The following is a 13,099-nucleotide window of genomic DNA, read 5'->3' as shown; positions in this document are numbered from 1 at the left end:
CAGTCTGTAAATAATCACGTTTTTATTTCGCTGTCTGGACAAAGGTTTATCGAACATAATATGGTAATACCCAAATGCCTTTGTTCCTACTTCATTCGAGTGAGATTACACAATTTACTCTCCACGGCAATAAATAAAAAATAAAAAATCATCCAACATTACTCCTTTGTAGATTCGCTCAGTTTCATATGCTAATACACACAAAAGACGTGATGAATGGCTGTCAAAAATTGCATCTGTCCCAGACAGGCTACATACGAGTTGAAATGCAAACACTTTAGTCAGCTGTAAATGTTAAGTCGCTTGGGACAAACTGTGACGGGCTGAAGATGGCTGTCTTCTGAGTTGTTGCACTATTAGAAGTTTACAGAGGTGTTTCTTACCTCCATCATCAGGGCGATTAGTGGAGGCGGCCAGCATCTCTGTAACATCGGTAACCTTCAACCAGACTACACGACGCAACATAACATAACCATTTTTATATTTGCCGCTGTGAAAACCAGAAATCTGGTAAGAGAGTTGTATGTACCAACAAAAATATCAGAGATGTAATAAATTCTTTACGTAACTTTGTTGCCTGTGGTGAGAGTGTTAAACTGGGGGTTATGACACGAGGTGGGATAAATAATCCTTAAGTTTCCTCGTTTAACAAAAAATACTCTAATTTACAATATAACACATTCTAAAAGAAACGAACTAACTGTACATTGTGGTTATGTTCCGCCTTCTACATCGATATCTTCGAAACTAGAATTCGCAATTAGGAACATCTGGTGCATTTTGTGTACAGGTTGATAGGACATATGTTACAAAATGCATTATTTGTGACCTGGTAACTCATATAGTTATCATGAAAATGTTTCCCTTTAAACATTTAATTAAAGTGATTTATGTATTTGAAAACGTCCACTACTAAGCGACCCCCACGTTGAGGTTTCAACTCGTACAAATATTTTTGGGGGGATTGTAATATCAGTCTAAATGGGACGGATTCCAAGGCTTTCATTGCGTGAACTGTTTGACGCAGTGATATAAACCAGTGGTATTCAATCTTTTTTGTTCGCGTACCCCCCAGATATAATTTCTCTTCAACTTTGTACCCCCAAAGTTGTTGGTGTATAATTCAAGTTATACATAGTATATAATCTACATATAAAATTAATTAAATAAATTACATTACTAATTATTCAGTGTTTATCATAAAATAATATATTTTTTTTAAATTTCACTTACCCCCTAAGATGTCTTCGCGTACCCCAGGTTGAATACCACTGATATAAACCAACGTCAATAAAAGGTACACAGAAAACTATGACTAACGACCGTTATCAATTAGACTTGAGAATACAGATCGGCTACCACGCCGGGAAAAATTGTTAAATGCGAAATAAATCGCTAGTTGAAATGGAAGCAGTCAACATTAAACAAGCGTACGGTTAATTCATGTGATTGCGAAGTTGAACAGCCTGTGGCTCGATGTGATAAGGACATAACTGACTATTGAATGTAGGAATCGAATATGACCGAGTCGTAAATTAATTATTAAGATAAATGACACGAATATTGGTAGATGAAGATGAATAACGTCATATGTGTGACTGTGCATGAAATACTACATGTTCATTCGACTATCTTGATTGTAATAATTTGTGTCTCAATTGTATAAATAAACCGAAGATTCAATAATTGCAATGGTAGTGTCCAGCAGTTTTTCAAATCGAAAAGAATGATGTCGCTTTATCCATTCACCCGAAAACCTGATCTGTTAGGTTTTATTGTGTATAGAGCCGGTCAGCTGCCATCGTAACGCGATTACATCATAAACCGTCGTAGCCGATGTAAAATGTAAGTTGAAGTTCCAATTTAGGAAATTTGTGAACGTTCTCTATACCAATCAAAACGAAGGCCAAATGACACGTTTATGAAGACTGTGTGTTTTAAAAAATCTTCAGGAATCCGTCAGGAGTCGAAAGCTATGCTGAATCTGATTTTCCAAAATGATTATTTGCGATCTAACACGATTCGACGATTTGCTGATAGATAAAACGTAGACCATTTCTTCTTTATTAAATGTGCACGTGATAGAGATCTTTTAATACGTGTTTTCACATAAATGGATCATGTCCGATCAATTGTTTCATAGACATGAAGTTCAGATTTCGTGGCAGAAACAGCCACAATTGTTGAAACACAGACAGGATTAATTTTCATTGTTTCGACGTTCAGATGATCCGAAGATATGCTTCAGACATAAGAAAATCCACAAGGCATTTTCAATAATCTTCACTGTCTTACGTCAGCTAAATTCGTAATCTCGGGGTGAAAAGCACACAACTTTTATTTTCTACCGAACAACAGATATCATTTAAAACGTCACCGTGAAAACTCAAGGTCTCGTGCGTACTGTGCAATTGGTTGGGTCGAACGATACGCAAAGCGATTTGTCGCCTGCCAAGCGAAGTCGCCGGACAGAAATGCTGTGTTGTGTAAAGTGGCCGGCTGGCACTCGCAACAAAGCTGTTGGAATCTTGCCACAGTTAAAGCTACTGGCACCGTATCACGTGACAAACAAGTGTCGCGCTAAACCCCATTTTAAAAATCTATCGCATGTTAATTCATGGAAAATGATAAAACATTTTCATCTTGACTAGACAGAGGCTTAACAGACCAGAAGGGCCACTTACCAGCAACAGAACAGTCAGGGTTAGTGGTGACAGAACTTAACTTTGTTGTTTTATACGCCAACCCAACAGATCCAGTTGTCTTTTAGTTGATAGTTCGCAATTAATCATAAGAGAGACAGCCTTGGAAATACACAATTCTGGTCCTCGCGTTTTACCTAGGGAATCTGACCGATTTGTATTGAACAGCCATACGTAGTTACAGTATATGTATTTATGTTTGTCAGAACAATTCTGATTTGCATTTTGTTGGAAGATATAAATGATGTTTAACATTCATCTAATTGCACTAAATCGAAATAAGTATTTGATGCAAAAGTTACAGTTTCGACCATTTTAATTTTTGGTTCTTAATTCATGTAACAAATTATAATTAAGATGAAGGACTGTGTATTTAAAACATGAAGCAATAAATACGGAAATGTAGCATCAGGCTTAAAAATAAAATAAAATAAAATAAGAATTCGAGAAAAGTACCGTATTTTCCCGATCTTAAGACTCACTTTTAAACATTTTAAATTTTCTAAAATCAGGGTGCTTCTAAATCGAATGTGCGATTTCTTCTTCTTAAAACCTATTACTAAATCAAAAGTATGTCTTACAATCGAAGGTGTCTTAAAATAACGCAAATACGGAATTTAAACGTACAAAAATGTTTGATTGACGTAAGATCGCAATTGGTACAGCCCCTATCACAAAATGTGACAATATTTCGATCAAACGTGCTTTTGACACAATAATAGTTACTTAAAGCAACAACACAGATTACACGATGCCCATGTTTTGCACACTTGACTGATTTCTCAGAAAATTTTCAGGAATTCAGTAACAAAAGTCACAAAATATTTTCGTTTGCTTCAGACATCAAAGCACCATTCTGGTGGGGTACAGTACCTTCACAGCATTTGGTATACGACAAGAGTTGTTTATCTTTGTTGTGTTGTCGTTTTGAGGTTATTCTGGTGTGTCTGAGTCTACGTCTGGAGGTCCTTGCCAAACTTTCCTTTAGATTCCTTGCAAGATGTCAGTTTTCTATTCTTCATCTGCTAGAGGTCCATGTTTTGATCAAGCAAGTTTCATTGTCCCAAGAGCAGAAGCAAATAGTATCTAATTTGGCTTTCTTCTCCCCAAATTGAAGTAGACATAACCTCTCGAACGATTTCTGTGTACGGTGTATTGTTTTTGACAAGAATTTGCATAACATCGTAAGACTCGAAACGCTGATGGTGGGTGAGATCGCGCGATTTGATACGATTTAAGTTTACGCGATAGGTCACGGTGGTTTTCATGCACCGGAGCATTTACCTTAGCTGCTGACACGACTTGAGGTCGCTTGTGTATAAGAACTGTTGTCCATTACGACAGAATGTTTCGGAAACCGTCCGTGTGAAAAATGTTAAGACTTCTGCTATGTGGAAGATACTGGGATACTGGGAACGATCCGTTCTTCAAGTGCCTGAGCACTGCGGGTCCCAACTTTCGTTGGCTTTGATTTATAGACATTCGGTAGGACTCCTTAGACGAGGGATCGGCCCGTCGCAAGGCCTCACCTGTACACTGGACAGCACAACACAGAAAAACACGGACAAACATCCATGGCTTGAGTGGGATTCGAACCCACGGTCCCAGCGACCGCGCGGCCACTGCGGACCCCATGTGGAAGATAATAAGAGAGAAAGATGAATAAAAATGTGTTGGGGGAGGACAGACACGTAAGCATGATTCAGTTTGATTGAGTAATGGGGCCCTAAATAAATTGTTACAGGTGATCTCAGAATGTAACCAGACGCCCCTGATTGGAGGTCGTAGTAGTAGACTTATTTTCTACCTTTCTCAACATCGTAAAACTATATATCACGAAAGCTAATTTTATATAACATCAAGAACTCTTTTTTGTTTAAGGACACAGTTTCTAGATACAGTTACAAGGCAAACTCTCCTCTTATTCAAAAGTAGTTACTATAAACAAACTTATTTGCATTTCCAAAGGAAAATTATAACAGGACATCAGTACGTCTGCAAACAATCTGCAAGAAACGGCGATGAAACATTGTGAGAGTGTTGATCTACAAAGAATGTAAAGAAACCATTTGAAGGCAAACCAAACTGGTATTTTATTTGGCGTAGATTAGTTCTGTGAAGTATTTCTGGCCAGTTTATAGCTTTTGCTACGGTGCGGTGTAAGCCTAGCAAACATCTTTCAGAAGCTGCGTGTAAAGGAAGGAAGTGGCGAACGGATCAAAGAGGGGGAACGATACGCAGGAACAAGAGACCGACAGAGGAATGTGCGAGAGCTGTCACAGTCTCCATCAGATATATTTTCCCTTCCTATTTATTCATTTGGGAGATAGATAAAACTTTTCTGGGCCTTTATTCTGACACTCTTGACATACAGCAGTTCCATTCCTGTGTGACTGTGGGAGTTGGAATTTTGAATGCTACGTGGGGCATTCGGAGAAGCCGAAATAACAGTCACTTGTTCTGCTGGTTAATTCTCAGCAGTTCTTAACGTTTTCTAAGAATCAGACATAAATAGCACGCAGTCTATATTTTAAATGGACGCGCCGAATTAAATTAGAGCTTTTACACAGTGGGACATAATTCTTAAAGCCACTTACCAAAAGCGAGATGTTGGTATGACATTCTGCACATCTGGTTACATCCACAGGTTCACGATCAGCTCAGTCCATGTGGGATTTGTGGAGAAAATGGCATTGGAATAGGATTTTTCTACTAGGTATGTGGTTTTCCCTATCAATTACCATCCGTCATTGCTTCATATTAACTCATGCCAACTGGAAGATGGACCAAAGGGGCCGATGGAGATCCAGTTCAAGACACGTAGTCACGTCCCATCTTACCAAAACCGAACCGCGTTATCTGACATTTTTTCAATCTTTCTTTCTTTCTAAAAACAAAGATATTCATGGAACGAGGCAATATTTGTACATGTTTGTTCGTATTTATAATATTTCTCTCTATAATTGTGTTTACTACGATGACCATAATTTTAAACTAATTAATTAAAATAGTAAATAAACTCGTGATATTTCGGAAGACCTGGCCAGAGATGGTTAATATTAAAATGTATCTCAGGAAAATACTTTTGGGCGATGTGGTTTGGATTCATCTATCGGGGTCGGGCTTCTGTGAATACAACAAAGGCGTGAAATTTCTTGAGTAGTTGAACAAACTGTTGGCTTCTCAGGAATTTCTCTGATCCATGGCGACAGTTACTATTTGAAACATACATAATAGTTCTCAAACCCACACGTTTATCGACATGAAACATTGTATTCATCCAGTTTATCCAATTAAAGAACAGAGCTTCGTAGGCCTTGTAGCCTATCTCGCACAAACACGGAGTTGCACAAGTTGAAAGATTAATTCTAAAAGCGTGTATTATAATCTTGATAAAACCATGTTTGTCAGACATGGAATGTAAACCTGTCGATCGCTCACAGGATTTTCATTTCAAGACCATTGTTTATCAAAGACTTAACATGCGTGTTAAACCGGGCACTGCGAAAGATATTTATCTACACTGATTTCTAAGCTCGCCACTGAACACCTCTGTAATGCGATCCTATGAAAGTTACATTCCATTCCATTCCATTCCATTCCATCTCACCTCCACAACGCACCTACCTAAAACCAATCTTAATATTATCGATCTACCATGTTCCAAGAGGTCTCTTCCCAGCCCATCACAGCCATAAAGTGTTTTAACTTTCCTAATGCATGCTGCCCCAACAACTGGACCTCCACATGCGACACTTCACAAAACGACTAAACAAATGACAATATATAATGCTTGCAGCCATGTTCCTTTATTACATTTGATCCACTGATTAAAATCGATGAGGCCGAAATTTCAGTTGTTTTTCGTTCGGTGAGTACTTGTCACAGACAAACACTTTATATGTCCCGAAATTTTGTTATATCTGGAAATTCCTTGTCAATATAGGCATTGCTAACTGCTTCACTAACAGTTTAAAACTATTTCGATGAGAAGTAATGTTCGAGAATTAACACGCGATCTACTCGTGAATGTGTAATGTCCGCACGCGCACATCTTCTGGGCGACTGGCGTGAATAGCAACCCAGCAAAGAGGTTACCTTGTCTGGGGTGATGGACAGAGTGGAAGAGGCCATTACACAAGGGTAGACCTGATTAATGACTTTATTTCCCTATCATGATCGTTGATGGGTAGATTTTTAAATGGTACGCTCTGCAGTAAGTTGCCTGCATAGGAAATAGTCCCTCGTTTCGTAATTTATAAACTGCTCACTTACTCAGTCCTTAATAGCTCTAAATATTTTCCTGCGAACTTCTGTCGAGGTAAAATATCACGTTTCACATACTATACCAGACCACCAGGAAAAACTATTTTGTATACCCTGATCTTCGGCGTTTTAGAAAGTAGGCAGGAACTAAATTATAACACGCATTTCCATAATCTGTTCTAATTAAGTTTCCAAGTATTTAAAGTTAAAAATCCCCTACAGGAAATTAACATCAGCAACATATATGAATATTTGATTTAGGTCATTGAATTCTAGGTCTTGGTGATTTATCTAACGACATGCCGGACAGCAAAATAAAAAAGCAGTGTGAGTAAAGCACCTATTGTCTTATTCACTGTGAACTAGAGAAGCATTTTTGAAGTCTACTATACAGAGTGGGTGGGAAGTAAGTAGGCATTGAGAAATGGTTATAACCTCCATATTTCCAATGCAAAGATAATGAAAATAATTTTTACATATACCTTTTTAAATGGAAATGCCTACTTACTTCCCACCCACCCTGTACTTCTCATGCACACTAATTATAATAAACCTAACGAGTATCTTGGTTATTCGCAATTGATTTAAAATATTATACAGCAGGCGGCTAATTTTATTAATAAGTACAGATTTAAACAATTTCTGAAAGGCAGACGTTTAAAATAAGTGATGGAAAATCTTTTAAAATGAACCAAACTCAAGCTAGATAAACTTAAACGAAAATATTTTCGAATGCTCGTTGCGAAGAAACGAAGTCATCTGGTGAAGTTAGAGATTAGTCAGCTAACCATTAAGCCGTTCACACCTATTAGGCCAGCGTGCAATATAAGCCATTATCTCGTTATTCCGGTGTAGATCTGTTATGTAATTATACAAGCTGATTAAAATCCTACAAAACCAAGGCGACGTAATTCATCTGGATACCTGCGACACAAAACAGATGAATTTCCGCGGAGCTACTTTACTGGCAGCAGAACAAAACCTCCATGAACCGATTTAAACGAGAGACTCCGTTAAATAATAAATACGGTCTAAATATTTACAACCAACATCTGCATAATGCTAACATTATTTTAAAATGCCGCGCGAAGTACGATTTCCGGAAATTGACGAAATTAAACCGAATTCATTACGAACAGCGGCGCTGTACGCAGAAGACGAGTCGTGTCGATACATGCAAAAGTGATAGACGTGTACTTACTTATAACTGGGTTAATTCGCTTGTAATTAGGATATAAGACAACACAGAGTGCGAAGTTACTTATCCTGTGCTTTATTGTGATCAGTGAAATACGAAACCTCGTGTGAATACAAACTGATAACAGCGAAACATTCGCTTTGTGCAGGTAAATACAAACGCGGCGTGCTGGTTGCTGTGTGCCGTTACACCTTGCAAATGGCTGCAGAGATTACACACATAGGAGGTGAGTTTTGAATAAATGGAGTTAACCTGCTCAGTAGTGATGTCTGAAGTGAATATTTCTCTGCGTATGTGTAACAGCATTGGAAAGGTTAAATACGTACCTAATAGGGCTACACAGTTTCCACACGTGTTACCTACCACCAATGGCATTCTGGGTAGCTTTATATACTGAGTAGCTCTGTACACCTTTCATTGAGGTAGCGATCAGACCGAGGGAACAGTTTACAGTGTTGCAATGGTTGCTCCGATAACAGCTTACCTAAATTAATTAATGTGTTCATAGCTCTTTGCAGATAAATGAGACGAATTAATCGAACAGAATAAATTAAATTCGAGGTTCACACAGCAGTGAAGGTTTTATGTTGGTTTTCTAGGTGGTACCTATCTATATAAGGAATCTACACGGTGTTACTGCCCAGAAGACCAAAGCACCAATAACCCCGTTATTAGATCTACCTACAGACTTTTTTATTTATATGAAGTGATAATGGCCTGTGTGAAGTAAAATATGGAATACGTTTATGAACAGCGTCTGTTTTTGGGTGAACTTTATGGCATTCTTCCTATTACTATCAATTTACAGATGCTTCAGTCAATTACAACATACCAGTGAAATCGCAAATAATATTGTTAAACATTTTGTGATTTGCCTCATTCTATATTTAGGTAATTCTACGGGACAAACAAAAAATATTCTTATATGAAAACATTCCAGTGTAATTATGGCATTCAACACGATTTCTAAAACACTTTGGTTTATTATGGTAACGTATTTCGATATTAATATACCATCGGCAGGCCACTTTCATATAATGCGCCAGGTACGTGCTTGAATTATGATTAAAATTGTATTATAAATTTTCGTAAGTTTGAAATTGAATTAAAAATTTATATAAATTGAAAATGAGTCAAATTAGACTACTGATACAGTGAACAGGCCCATTCGATGCAAAAGGCTTTTACAAATAAATATCTTATTGACTGCGTAGACTGATTTTGTGTCGTTGAAGTAGACTGCCTATTAGATGTATGAGGTTGGTAAAGGTCGCGATAATGTTTTTGATGAAGGTAATATGCATCCCTCAAGGCGTAAAGCGGCCCTTCCACGTATGAGTCTGGCTCGGCGAGCTTGACTCGTGAGCCGGGCTCGGATATATTTCACCAAACATGCATAGCAGACTAGTCTCATGACACCCCACCCACAAACGAGTTTGGCTCTATGGAACCCGAGCCGAGCCGAGCCGGGCTCGCAGCCGTTTATTTGGGAAAAATCTTAAAGAACAAACCTTTTTTAACTCTTTACGTGGAACTTTCTTGGGACAGCCGCTTAATTGGGCCAAAGTGTTCTAGTCCCGATGTGTCCCAATTAATCGGAATCCACTGTATTAACGAAGCGTGCTTTCTGGTATCGGGTGAAATATTTTTCATCAAAGAGATGACTGAGTTTCATCACGTGTAAAATGTGCCCAGCACGCTGACTTTAATAAAATTGTTGAAATCTCGGTCTCCCACGGTTTTACTCTGTCTGTCTAATGTGTTCTGCGGGTGTTGCAATAATATTCTAGATTAAATCGATGTGCCGCTGTGAGGTAATCTTAAAGCCGTACCCATTAAAACACATGAAAGATTGTCGTCTGTTGTTCGTCCAGTGGTTGTGGAACGAATGCTTTTAGGATGGGTTGTCACTCACCGCGAAATCTTGCGCATGCGCGTATATCGAATTCCTAGCAGGGATTTTCTCCTGGTCTGCGGACTGTACATTTATAGGTTTGTGCGGTTTATTTTTCGATGTCAGCAGCGCAGATTGTAACGGCGAATGACAGAATTAACTAATAAAGAAGTGAAAATTTTCGGAATGAAACAGTTATGGCTTATTTCAGGGCACAATAAATTAATTTGTTTGGAGGGACTGAGGAAATCTACGATACACAATCATGATTGCCCGTCTTCCGGCCGAGATTTGAACCCGAGGCATTCCAAACGCAAAGCAGGAGTTCTATTCGACTGTGTGCATACGCAATTGTGGAAATATTTTGTGATTCTTGGAAAGTTTGATATGAGTGGAGTTTTGACGAATAACACCGTAATTTACTATGGTCGCATTCATTAAAATTGCGCACACAAGCACTGGAGCCTAAATTTTGGTTTATGACTACAAAATGAGCTGTCAGAATTTAATGCGATGATTCATGAACTCGTCTGTGATTCATCAGACCTATTAAATAATTGTTACTAGTAAGCTAATACAGCATAGTAAATTACGTATTGTTATTTACAAAAGCAATTTTTCAGGACGGGAGAATTAATACAGATCTAAATATTCTTACATCACGTGAGAGTCCACCATAACAGATTTTATACTACGGGACAATATTAAGAAGATGGTAACCAGTTAATGCACAAGATGCAAATGATGTAGGAAGAAACATGAAGTAATTAAGACAATTAAGATAACAGGGTTTTTTTGGGAAGTTTTGCAAAGATTTTTTTATAAATGCAGGCCAAGTATTTAATAGCTGTGAGTCAGTTTTCCTTCGTCTTTTACGTTGATGACAACTTCGTACATGCTGAGAATACGAAAATTAGCCCCATTTCTCACCCATTTAAGAACACATGTCGAGTGGTAGGCACATTATGTTACCGAATAATGTGTACTGTCAGACACGAGTGAAATTGTTTACTTAAGATCTGGCCACTTTGATGCCATTTTTGGTTTCTAAATGAAGTAACTACCTACAACAGTAATACGTAAACATCTGCTCTCCATTCCAATTATCGTTATTCACGCGCACGGACGGGAACACGCGAGTCATCAACATTTTTCTTCGAAGCCGGAAGACCGTTGCCGTCATCTTCATATTATTCCAAAGGTACATAATTCTACTGACTTTCTGGACGAACTGTAGAGTGGTGCACCCTGAAATTCCTCCCTTTCTGCTCTGTCTGCGTCTGACAATTACTTTCGCTTGTGATCCCATAATAATTATATTCGGACCTCACGTAGCCCCTGGCTGTCACACCACACGCAAGATAGATCCTGCATTTAAAATATGAAGTTTATTAACCAGAATGTTTTGATTTGTGTACGCTTTATACGACGGAGAACGCTCCATCTGTTGATGTACTTTATGACTGTTACGTATTTCGTCGTAACTCGGGCAAATGGGCAGTTGGACACAAAGAGAAGGGGTGACGTGTGGGATAGTCCAGTATTGGGTTACAACAGTAAATAGCTTAAATAAAAGGCAAAAATATTGGCATCATCGTCAGATATATTAAAGGAATAGTGACTTCCAGTTCAGCAGATAAACAACAATTATTTCTCACAAATACCGATCTCATGCCTGAGTCTAAGCAGATTTAAATCCTAAACGCATTTTGGCTGATACCACACACAGGGCTGTAGTGATATACTAAATCAAAATACTCTTTTAGAGTTCCTTTTTCCGGTGTTGCAACACGTACGTTCTTTAAAACTGGTAGTCTTGCCTGTATCGATGACGCATATCCGGTGACCGATTGGAAAATATCGTTCTGCACGCGTAAAAATAAATGGTACTCAAATTAATACCATTCACGAAACTCTCACTTACATGTTTAGCCTAACTGTTTGGCCATAATCGACGACTTTTCCAAATAAAAGTGAATGCCGATAAGTACGAGTATTTTACCACTGCCACTATATACATCTTACATCTTACATCTTCAAGGTCATTTTATGCAGACGCTCGATAGAACAACTATCAGGTGTCTTTTAACTGACCTATAACACAGCATAGTAGAATGATTCAACGGTCTCGGCAGAATTGTAAGCAGGCGCCAGTGTGCCCGATAAAAAAAAATGAAATCTCAGACTCATTAGAGCATTTATAAATCCGTACTGCAGGCAGCTTACAGGAGAAACAGTCACAGAAGATTAATACGAAATACCAATCATCTAAGGAGAGAAAAAATTGTTGGGTGCATAAATTTATTTTCTTTCATTCTGACACTACAAAAAAGAGCCCGTTCACAACGTGAATGATAGATTCAAGCTTCCGTAAAAAAAGAAATGTATACTTTGCAAGTGAAACGTGTTTTGGGCGTAGCAAAGCAAATCAGAAACAAAATTAAATCAAATACTGAGACGAAGTGGCGTGATATAACGGCGTGCCGGGGGGGGGGGGGGGGGGGGGGGGACCTTGATAATCTGACGGCCCTATTCACGAATACCAGGAGGAAGTCATTTTGTTTTCTATGAAAGTAATAAACTCTTTTCGTAATTGCATGTGATACATGGAGACGCCTGCCATACTGGGTCCCACAACTCGTATACCTGTAGAGAGTTGAATTAAAATTTTAGTGTAAGACATTTAATTCCTGTCACGCACAGTTTAATGACTGCTTTTGGTGTTGTGTAATGTGCATACATATAAACGTTTTCTTAGATAATTTACGGGTTATAGATGTGAAAGTATTGACATAATTAAACAGATAATTAGAAGAATCTCGTTAATGTTTTTGATTTATGTGTCTTCATTTGGGCAAATTGTTTTCTAGGTTAATGGTGCGCACAATTAAGTGATAATTTATTCTAGTTTCCTTTATCCTTATGAAATTCATCTGGTGTCTGTAATCGGGACATCCGAAGGTAACTGGGATGATGTTATAGGATTTGAGACTTTCGCTTCGAGTACAATCAATAAAATATTCTCGGGCAATCAGCCGC

General features: G+C 38.2%; 1 protein-coding gene and 1 long non-coding RNA gene across 3 annotated transcripts in view; one reads left to right on the top strand and one right to left on the bottom strand.

The window, feature by feature from the left end:
• Positions 1-13,099, bottom strand: part of LOC110832906 (uncharacterized) — a 181,712-nt gene that overhangs the window by 50,770 nt on the left and 117,843 nt on the right. The gene's annotated exons all lie outside the window — the stretch shown is intronic.
• Positions 1-13,099, top strand: part of LOC110832912 (uncharacterized) — a 110,107-nt gene that overhangs the window by 45,377 nt on the left and 51,631 nt on the right. The window contains exon 4 of the long non-coding RNA XR_015534151.1: positions 8,315-8,392. This is a non-coding gene — a long non-coding RNA (uncharacterized LOC110832912). The remainder of the gene's footprint in view (positions 1-8,314; positions 8,393-13,099) is intronic.

This window comes from Zootermopsis nevadensis, unplaced genomic scaffold, assembly GCF_977971745.1.
Source record: "Zootermopsis nevadensis isolate Lab colony 2312 unplaced genomic scaffold, Znev_1.0 Znev_ptg000008l, whole genome shotgun sequence".
Taxonomy (NCBI): domain Eukaryota; kingdom Metazoa; phylum Arthropoda; class Insecta; order Blattodea; family Termopsidae; genus Zootermopsis; species Zootermopsis nevadensis.
Note: the sequence above shows the minus strand (reverse complement) of the source record. Positions and strands in the feature narration are given on the sequence as shown.